Source organism: Protopterus annectens, chromosome 8.part0, assembly GCF_019279795.1.
Source record: "Protopterus annectens isolate FY-2018-M chromosome 8.part0, PAN1.0, whole genome shotgun sequence".
NCBI lineage: Eukaryota > Metazoa > Chordata > Ceratodontiformes > Protopteridae > Protopterus > Protopterus annectens.
Genome location: NC_056741.1, coordinates 848,131,539 through 848,142,057, shown reverse-complemented (window position 1 = coordinate 848,142,057; position 10,519 = coordinate 848,131,539). Strand labels below are relative to the sequence as shown.

The 10,519-nt window shown below is 39.6% G+C and overlaps 1 protein-coding gene across 1 annotated transcript in view; it reads right to left on the bottom strand.

Moving 5' to 3' along the window:
- Positions 1-10,519, bottom strand: part of TAFAZZIN (tafazzin, phospholipid-lysophospholipid transacylase) — a 1,078,486-nt gene that overhangs the window by 571,916 nt on the left and 496,051 nt on the right. The window lies entirely within an intron of this gene.

Here is a 10,519-nt window from a genome sequence, read left to right as displayed (position 1 = left end):
AGGAACAAAGAGAACATGGAAACAGAAGAGGAAGCAAAAAAGGAGGAACTAATGGGAATATAGGAAGAGATAAGAAGGGGCATAAACAGCAAAAGGAAAGGGATGGGGAGGATAGGAGAATACAGAACTGGAAATATGAGACACTCTTAAAACAAAAAATAGCTGTAGAGATGCTTTACTTTAAAGTCACCCCTAACGCAACAAAAATATTGGCAGTTAAGACTAAAACAGCAAGAGGTGGAAAGTGGAATTTATGAGTTGGAACGAAGGGAGGAAAAAGCAAAATGTAACTAAATTACGTAGTATACTACAGGGATTTCAAGAATTCTACCAAAAACTGTATAGGAATGAATGGAGGAAGAGAGACAGAATATAGAAGAAGGGAGAAATGACACCAGACATGAAAGTGGAAAGTCAAAAGAGGGGAGCAAGCGAGGAGACAAAATGGAGAAGTATTATAAACAAAAACATAAAAATTAAGAGGATGGATATAATGCGGTGGCAAACTTGTTCTGGGGAATAAAAGGCAGAGAGGAGTAGTTATGTTACCTCTCGGGCAATCCAATGAAGAAAGTAAGACTAAAGATACAACATGTAGATATGCAGGAATTAAAGGATGGATAAGGTTGTAGGTGGACAATCTTAACATATATACCATTACAAGTGAATATTAAAGAATTAAGGAGACAGGCACTTAATGGTACGAAGAGAAGAGGTTAATGAAATATTACAAGTGAGAAGGTTAGCCAAAGAAGGGAGATTCCTAAAGGAATTTCTACAGTCTGTAGGGTGGGTGGATGTGAGAGATGGCAAAGTTGGGCGGCAGGTGGAGGAACCCATACACATTATTCAGCCTGGAATCAAAACAGAATCAAGAACAGATAAAAAGATCATTACAAGAAAGCGACTGCATATGATAAGAGAGAGAAAAACAGACCTGTTTGCAATATCAGATTGGGCTATGGTAGGTTTAAAGATGGAGGGAAAACAGGGAATGGGAGTTGCAGGGGCACTAGAGAATTCCAGCTTAAGAGGATAAAAAAGGCGAAAGGAAGATGGCAGAGATAAAAGGATCATAGGAGGTTACTAGGTAATGGCCAGAGCCTTTTTAAGTTTAGCCATTCATGCCCCAATTTTCTGAATCATCAATCATGCCCAAGGACTAGAACAGCTTTGGTATATGTCTGTGTGTTACATCATCTACAAGATGCTCCAGTCTGTAAGGGAAAAAGGCAACATTTATTGTTTGCACTAAACATAGAACTACTGGCAGCTGTAATAAGGCAATTGAACTTGAAAGCGTATGGGTGGGGGGAAATATCTCTGTATGTTAATGATGTATTAGTTACCCTATCACAGTTTAGAAATCAAAATATTATGGAGAATACTAAAAGATTTCTGCAAGAAATCAGGGTACAAGATAAATCAGGAGAAAACAAAAATCTTGCTGAAGAGTTTGAATTAGACATGGGTAGAGACAGCATGCTTATAATACCTAGGGGGTAAGGCTGAGAAGTACTGTGGTAAACTTTAAGAAGAGCAGTTATGAGGCAAATGCAAAGATGGAAGAGTGAGTTTAGAAATAGACCAGAGAATTCAAGTGACGCGAAGACAAGTTTTCTAGGACTTACTGGTTAATATGCTGCTAAAATAGGTTAAACAGATACGTAAAGAATTTATATGAGATGGAAAGAAACCAAGAGTGACATGGGAAGGATTAAACAGAAGTAACAGTGAAAGGAGGACTGTAAGTCCCAGATTTAAAAGAAATCCTGCAAGCATTCTTGCTAGTAAACTTACTAAGGCAAGTAGATCGAGATTATATTGAAGATAGGAAGTTGATGGTTACTTAGACGGACACAACAGTAACAGAAGGTAAAAATATAAAGGCTGTATTGTTGGAAACTCCACAAAAATAATTAGATTAGTTGACACAAATACAGAGAAAAATTAAAAACGATGGTGGGGGGTGGAGAACAAGAATAATACCACCTGAAAGAAAACAGAGAGAGAGAACAGAATGATGACATTGAGATGAAGCAAAAGGCAAGATAAAATAAAACACTGGAATCAAATGCAGGTAGAAGGGAGATTAAAAACATAATAAATGGAGGAAAAAATCATATAAATACAAACCTAGAAAGAGAATGGAATACCAAGGTTTGCAGGGGGATGGATGAAAATTAAGAACAGCTGAACTTAGCGCAAGTACCACAAATGATACGAAAAATAGACGGCTGGAAGGGGAGAAAATGGTAGGAGTACTGAAGTGGAAAAAGACTGGATTAATACAGTGAGAAAAAAGGAAAGGGAACAATTACAGAGGAGGTAGGAAGAAACAATTGGAATGACATCACTTATATAAAATGGGCAGAGATAGTAAATCTGTCTGTACTAAATCTACCTAGATATATAACCAAAACAAGGACGTTCAGAATCTTTATATGTAAGTGCTTCCATAATACTTTCACTAACCAACCAGGATTGCACAACCGTTCTCAGCATCAACAGGGATGTGCCAGAGATATAACACAGAGAGAAAGAGGAACACAGAGCCGCATACTTTGGGACTATGAGGTATTAGTTAACTTTAAAGCACAGATGAAACAGTTACTACGGAGTGGAGACAGGAATGGTGGTATTAAGTAAAAAACTATTTCTCCTTGGATAGAGAGAAGGGGTAACAATGAAACAAAAAGAAATAATGGGGTTAGTGTTGACATTAGGGAAGAAAGCCATAACTAAGAAATTGAAAAAAAACCCTATGGAGGGACAGGTTGAGATAATATGACAACTAAGCCAATAAGAAGAAAGGGAAAAGAAATAGAAGGATATGAGTAATTTCCAAAGAGGATGGCAAGCCTGGCTAGAAATTAAGTAAATAGTGAGAGAGGGTACAGAAGGAGAAAACAGTGGCTATAACAGAAGTAAGAAAAAGGAAACATCAGGTATAATATATAAAAGACACGGGGTAATAAAGGGTGGAAATGAAAAAGAATAATGTGTGAGAGAGGAATAAAGCAAGTAAAAAGATAAAGTCTCCTGAAAGAGAATACATAGACAAGAGAAGGGGGAACAGCAGAAATTATGCAATACTTATTGTATTCTGTATAAAGTCTAAGAATAGGGATGAAAGGATTCACAAAAGGACACATGCAGAAAATGATACAAGACTGTTGGTAAACTGTAACTTCCAGTATGCATTAAAAAGATGTGCAAAAAAGAGAGAATGGAAAGGCATATAATGAAAGGAAAATTGGGAGCTGGCGAGTAACCAAAATTAACACCATGGAAAAGGACAGATGCAAAATGTATCTGCTTATCGTTTGATGTAATAAACTTTTGTTGAAAAGAAGAAAAAAAAAAAGAAGGAATGGCAACCATTACATGTAGGCCTTGGCTAGATGAATAAGACAAAATTGGGGATATTATTATGGCTATGTTCTTTTGATAGCAGTATGCACCATCCATGCAGATTACATAAATTGTACCAAGTTGTTACTGGTTATTAAACAAAAGACATTAGACTGTGAAAAAGTAAATGAATAAATAGAAAAATAAATGAAGCCCCTACATTTTTTTCAGTAAGTGCCCTAGCATCTTCTACATCCAGCTCAGCTACCACTAAATCACATAAAAGGTACCTTGGTTTAATGTCTTATCCCAAGCATGGTAAACAAGAGTACAGCATCACGCCCCACCCCTTGCAGCACTGCAGTGTCAGCACTGGAAAATGAATCCAAGCACTTGGTGTGGAACAGAACCTACAACCTTCTGATCTTCCAGCACCAAAGGACAGTGTACTACTTGCTGAGCTATGAACAGTACTGTAAACTTATTAACAATCGTGAAATCATTGCGACTGTTCTAATACTAAATGCATACAATGTTGTCTCACTGCTCAGGTCGTAGATAAAAAATTATCCTAAGACCAGTTTGCTACACAATTAAATACAAAATAAAAACAGAATCCAAGTTGCCGATGTACCTCAACACAATGTTGAAGGTATTTCTCTTGTTTTAGAGTAATTAGAGGAAAAAAATGGTAATTGTATAGATTGGATGAGATCAATCTCAGCAGCTAAGTTAGACATAAAAGGAGGCCTCATTTGCATTGGTACCCTGTCCTTATGGAAGGTAAGAAGGATCAACTAGCAGAACTTGCAAATCAGAAACCTTTTTATCCGGTGTGATGGCAATGAATAAGGGTTTTCAGGACAAATACTTAAATTTTGCTGCTGATGCTGGCTCAAAAGGAGGGAAGGTCAGCTTTCTAGATGATTAAGAGATACCATGCAAGATCAGGATCCTTAACCGGTGGCGTTATGAGAAACGGTCTCCTTACAAAACACTTTGCAGATTTCAAGAAAAGCTAAGAATGCCCACAGGGATCAACCAGAAGAGATCAAAAAAGATTGAGAAGAGAGATTAGACATGCAATTCACAAAGAAAGAGGACACATGTATGGCTTTGCTCCCAAATATGCAACAAAGTCTAGAAGATTTAGGATTTTTGCCCTGAAGTCTTTGCATACTTTTACACCTCAAGCTAACTCTAAAGAATTTTGCTTCATGTAGATGACAAACGCTGGAGATGTGATGGGGAAAAAAGAAGTAACAGGGAACATATGTTTTGGGAGTACAATGAGCTGGCAGACCAAAATTTCCTACAGAGAATTCTTTCAGGAATACCGGGCAAGCAAGTCAGTGTAGTTAAAGAAATTATTTTTTGAGCTGGGATACAGGATCTGAACTGCTTACATATGTAGTACGGCCTTGTTAGTTTTAATTCTGGTAGCTGCCAAAAAAGTAATTACTAGAATGTGGAAATCAAAATCTACACCAAATATATATGAAGTAGTAAATATTGTAACAAAGACAAAAGAAAGTACAGTTGTGTACACTTACCATAATTGTAGATGTTTGAGTGTATACACTTGTTGTAGTCATTTCATGACGACCTGACATCATGGAAGAAGGGACAGCAACCGACGCAGGACCCAAGACTTTGTTAATTAGGCCGAATGAGGGCAACCTGCCAGCAGATTACCCAAATGTAATGACTGCAACAGTGAAACACGAAGAACATCAGGAGGTAGAATCTTTAGAAAATGGATAGTGTGGGAACAATATATGCAGGAAAAAATGTTTTGGAGGAGGAATGAGGTTTAAGAGAAGTCAGGAATTGATTAACTTACATAATGTTGCCTAGATTACAGGATATATAACAATGTATGTGTGACTTACAATGTTTGCAAATGTGAACTTGCTAATATGGTTTGATTACTTTCACATAAATGTTAAGTTTGCCTACATTACAAGTGATAATTCAATAAAGGTGTTTAAAAAGAAAGAAAAGCTGAAGATGACAAATATATATAATGGTGGAAGTTGGGAATGGTAGTTAAACATATCCTAAAAAAGTAACCAACTCCAGAGGCAAATATTTATGAAATATATTCAAATACAAAAGGCATGGGAGCTGTAAAAGGATCCAAGCCTTAGATGAGGCCCATATTAAGAAACAATTCCACCTGCTTTTGTAACTCTTTTTAGTATTAGATTTCTGAAGAAAAAAATGCAACTACCTTACCTCCCTTGAAGGGAAGGCAGTGTTACTGGCCATCAAATAAAGTGGAAAAAACATACAGTTAGATTATGGAAACAGACGTACAGATGGGATTTGCCAGAAGGATAGATGAGCAAGGCCCTGAATGGATATAATCAAAAAAAAAATAAAAAATGCAGGACTGCCACAGGCACATGCTTATCGGGTCCACTTCACAATGTCGAAAGCCGACAATATCGAGCTGATATTGTCGGCAGCACAACATCAAAAGTGCAGAACATCGTGCAGGTAAACGGAAATCTCCGTAGGGGGAGATTTCTGTTTACCTCAATATAATGTGGTCTAGGAGTTGGAATACTTAAGTAGGGTGGGTGTGGGGGTGCAGGGGGGCTTGCCCCCTGCCTATGCTAGTTAGTTTTTATTTTTGTTTTTTTTTTCACGTTATTCAATGTTTTACCTCATCAATCACTAGAGGCCGACCTTTAGTGATTCGATGTAGTAAAATTTTGATAACGTGATACAGACACTGCTTGTTAACATGTGAATGCTGTCTAAATAAATGTTTAAATAACTAAACCGATGTGAATGCCATCCACTACATCTGGTGGACAAAAGTGGGAGTACCAGTGGCATACAGAACACAATCAAAAACAGAGCTCTAGAAGCATGTTTGCATGTTGGTTTGGATGTTACATTTTACTAGACAGTTCATATGTTCTGCTACTAATCTGGGTCCAATTGGAGAGATGATAAATCAGCAAGCAAAGAAGTGTAGTACTGCTGGAATTGAATTCATCCTCAAGTCCTGATGAGTACCATGTTTTTCACAAAATCTCACCAAGATGACACTGACATACAGACTGCACTTTATATAACATACAACATGGACAGAAGTATGTTAAAAATAAAAAAGATAGGTGGGTGCACAAGACCCAGGATAAAAAAGAGCCCAATCCCGGTAGGCACATTGGTGCCAGGAAAGAAAAAAATGACAGTGTAGAATCAGAATCCTCAAGACACAGAAATATTCTGACAATGGGGCTAGGCCAGGCCTAGGGGGATGATGCCCCCCCCCCCCCATTGTAGAAGGAAATAGCAGTACACAAAAATCACAAAAACTGATAAGCCAAAAAACAACCACAAAGACAATAAAGTGGACTACTGAAGATAAGAAAGAAATGATGTACTGTTACTATTATGCAAGAAGCCCAGAATTTCCAGACAGAAGATATACAAAAAGCAAGAGAGAAATTAGGAAAAGAAAAATACTTGGCACGAGAAAAACTGTCATAAACTTGCAAAAAAATCTGTGTTCATTAAAACAACAGATTTATGAAAAACATTATATAGACCTTGTCCTGTTTGGAAAAAGAAGCGACTGAAGAAGTGCAAAAATATAAAGAACAAAATTTAGAGATTTTTGAAAGGTATAAAAAAGAAATATGGACATGGGAAAGAGAGATCTGATACGGTGCAATAATTATGCAAAAAAGAAAGCTAAATTAATCAATACAAAAAAGCAGCCCCAAAGATATTCTAAGAGAAATACAGGCAAAGGCATCCCAAGACATGGAAAATTTCAGAATACAAAAAATAAGATTACAAAGAGAGAATGTAAAAGTACAGTTGTGAACACTTACCATAAATGTAGATGTTTGAGTGTATTCACTGCTGCAGTCATTACATTTGGGTAATCTGCTTGCAGGTTGCCCTCAGTCGGCCTGATTAACAAAGTCTTGGGTCCTGCTTTGGTTGCTGTCCCTTCTTCCATGACGTCAGGTCATCAGGGGTATAAACATGCAGCCGAAGCCATTACATCAGTTTTTCTTGTCCAGATGTCAGGTGCCCCTCTAATGGGGAGCAAATAAACATAAAAACACAAAGGTATATCTCAAACAAAAAGCAAATACACCAAAAAGGATTTTAAGCATAGTAAAGGAAAGAAGAGGTATAACCAGAAGAAATTAGGGGGCTGGAGGGAGGGTAACCAGGACTGCAACAGTGAATACACTCGAACATCTACATTTATGGTAAGTGTACACAAATGTACTATATGTTCTTCGTGTTTCACTGTTGCAGTCATTACATTTGGGTAGATTCTCAAAGCTACAATTGGGAGGAGGAGTTTATATAGCATTAGGGCCAGCTATAAGGCCCTGCAAGACAGCAGTGGCAAAGCCAGCTCTGGATTTAGAGAAAATTGGCAAATGACAATGCTTGGTGAAAGTATATACAGAACTCCAGGTAGCAGCTTCTAGGATGTCCCTGGTAGGAACACATCTGAGAAAGGCTGCAGAAGTAGATGCAGCCCTGGTAGAGTGAGATCTGATCCCCTGGGGGGATAGGTTTTCCATGGTGCTATAGCAGAAATGAATGCAATGGCTTATCCATTTAGAAATGGTTTGTTTTGAAATAGCCTTCCCTCTGCCCCTGCAGCAAATGCTAGCAGCAGTTTTTCAGATTTTCTTTGAGGTTTAGTCCTGTCCAAGTAGAGTCTAAGTTGTCTGTGCACATCCAAGGAATGCAGAATCAGTTCCCCTTTGTTCTGTGGATTTGGAAAGAAGGTTGGCAAATGAATGGACTGATTAAGAGCCACACTGGATACCACCTTGGGCATGAAGGATGGACTGGTCCTGAGTGACACCCTGTCCCCATGAAAGATAAAGAAAGGCTCCAGTGCCATAAGGGCCTGTAATTCACATATCCTTCTAGCTGAAGTGATTGCTAAAAGGAAAGCTGTTTTCCAAGAAAGAAATTTTAAGTCTGTAGTAGCAACTGGCTTGAAAGGAGGTAGAGTGAGTTTCTCCAATACAAAGTTAAGGTCTCAGGCAGGGGTTGGAACTCTCCTGGGTGTTTCTCAAGTTTTTGGCCCCTCTGAGGTACTGCTTGAGCAAAGGATGAGAGAAGAGGGGAGGTTCTGTGTTATAATGAGCTGAAATGGCTCGGGCGTGGATTTTAATGGAGGAAAAAGACAGGCCCTTGTGAAGCATGTCAGTTAAGTATTGCAAAATCTGAGGTAAATTGGGCGCTGCTGTGCTCATCCCTTGAGACTGGTTCCAGGCACAGAATCTTTTCCATTTTTCAGCATAAGATTTTCTAGTACTAGGTCTCCATGCCTCTAAGATGACATTCATCACAGGTTTGCTGAGGGATGATAAGGGTGAATTTAAGTGATTAGCCAGACTGCAAGGTTCAATGTTGGAAGCTGAGGGTGCATAATTTGGTTCTCCTGCTGAGACAGCAGGGAAGGGGCCTGAGGCAGGCGCCATGGAGATAACTGCGACACTGCGCAGGAGGGGGGTTACCAGTGTTGGCACGGCCAGTCTGGCGCAATCAAGATCATCCTTGGTTTGTCCTGTTTGACTTTTAATAGAACTTTGGAGAGCAGAGGCAGCGGGGGAAGGCGTAGACTGATAGGTTTTTCCAGCTGAAGGACAGAGCATCCACTTTCCAGGCTTGTTTGTGGGGAGTCCTTGTGCAAAACTTGTCCAACTGGTAGTTCTGGGGGGAGGCAAATAGATCTATGTCTGGGCTCCCCCATTCGCTTGTCAACATGTTGAAAATCCTTGGTTCCAGTTTCCACTCATGTGGGTCCATGAGGCTTCTGCTTAGTCCGTCTGCCAGTGTATTTAATTTTCCTGGCAGGAATTGAGCTTGTAGGTGCACTTGGTAGTGCAAGGCTGTGTTCCACAATGCCATGACTAGTCTGCAGAGGAGTAGGAATGTGTACCCCCCTGCTTGTTTATGTACCACATAACCGTGGTGTTGTCTGTCTTTACCATTAGTTGTCCTGGAAGAATGTAGTCCTTGAAGGCTGTCAGAACATTCTGTACAGCTAACATTTCTTTTTGATTGATATATAGGTGCATTTGACTTGGGTTCCATTTGCCCTGAATGCACTTCCCTGCCTGGTGAGCCCCCCATGCATAGTCTGATGCATCTGTTAGGGTTTGGGTGGCAGGGGGTAGTGTGAATGGTAGTCCCTTGTTTTGGTGGCAGGCCTCTGCCCACCAGAGGAACTCTAGGCATAGGCAAGGTATGATAGGAATCATTGTTTCCAGGCTGTGAGAATGTTGACTCCATAGGCTTTTTAGATACCACTGTAGTTTCCTCATATGCAGTCTTGCATATGGAATTAGAAGAATGCAGGAGGCCATGAACCCCAGGGCTTGCAGTACTCTGAAATAGGTTACCAAATGAATTTGCTTTTCTGGCATGAGGTAAGCCATCTGGGAAGTTGTATTCAAGCTTGCTCCCAGGAATGTAATTTGTTGACAGGGTACCAGTTGTGATTTCTTTTTGTTTATGGTGTACCCCAGACAAGTTAGAACCCTTTTTACAAACGCCAGATGTTTTAAAAGTATGCCCTGGCTTTCTGCCTGAATTAGACAATCGTCCAGGTATGGGTATATTTGAATACTTCTTGCCTGCAAAATGCAATAACTGGAGCCAGGCACTTTGTGAATACCCTGGGCGCAGTAGACAAGCCAAAGAGCAGTGCAGAGAACTGATAATGTGTGCAGCCTGCTTTGAAGCATAGGTATCTTCTGCAAGATTCCCTGATTGGGATGCGCAGGTATGCTTCTTTCAAATCTAGTGTTGCCAACCAGGCGTCTTTGCCTAGCATAGGAAGTAACTGGTGAAGGGTCAGCATCTTGAATTTTGGAATCTCCAGAAATATGTAGATAGGTCCAGGATTGGATGCCATGACTTGCCTTTTCTGAGTACCAGAAAAAGTCTGGAGTAGAAACCTTGTCCCTTTTCCTCTTCTGGTACCAGTTGAATAGCCCCCATGCTTAAGAAAGAAAATACTTGTTTTTGAGCCTCTGCCCACTTATTTGGGGGCAGGTCTGGCCACCCATTTGGTGTTGGCAATGTGTGGAAATCAAATCTGTATCCCTGGGACCCTATATTAAAAACCCATTTGTCCTGGGTTATGAGTTTCCACTTC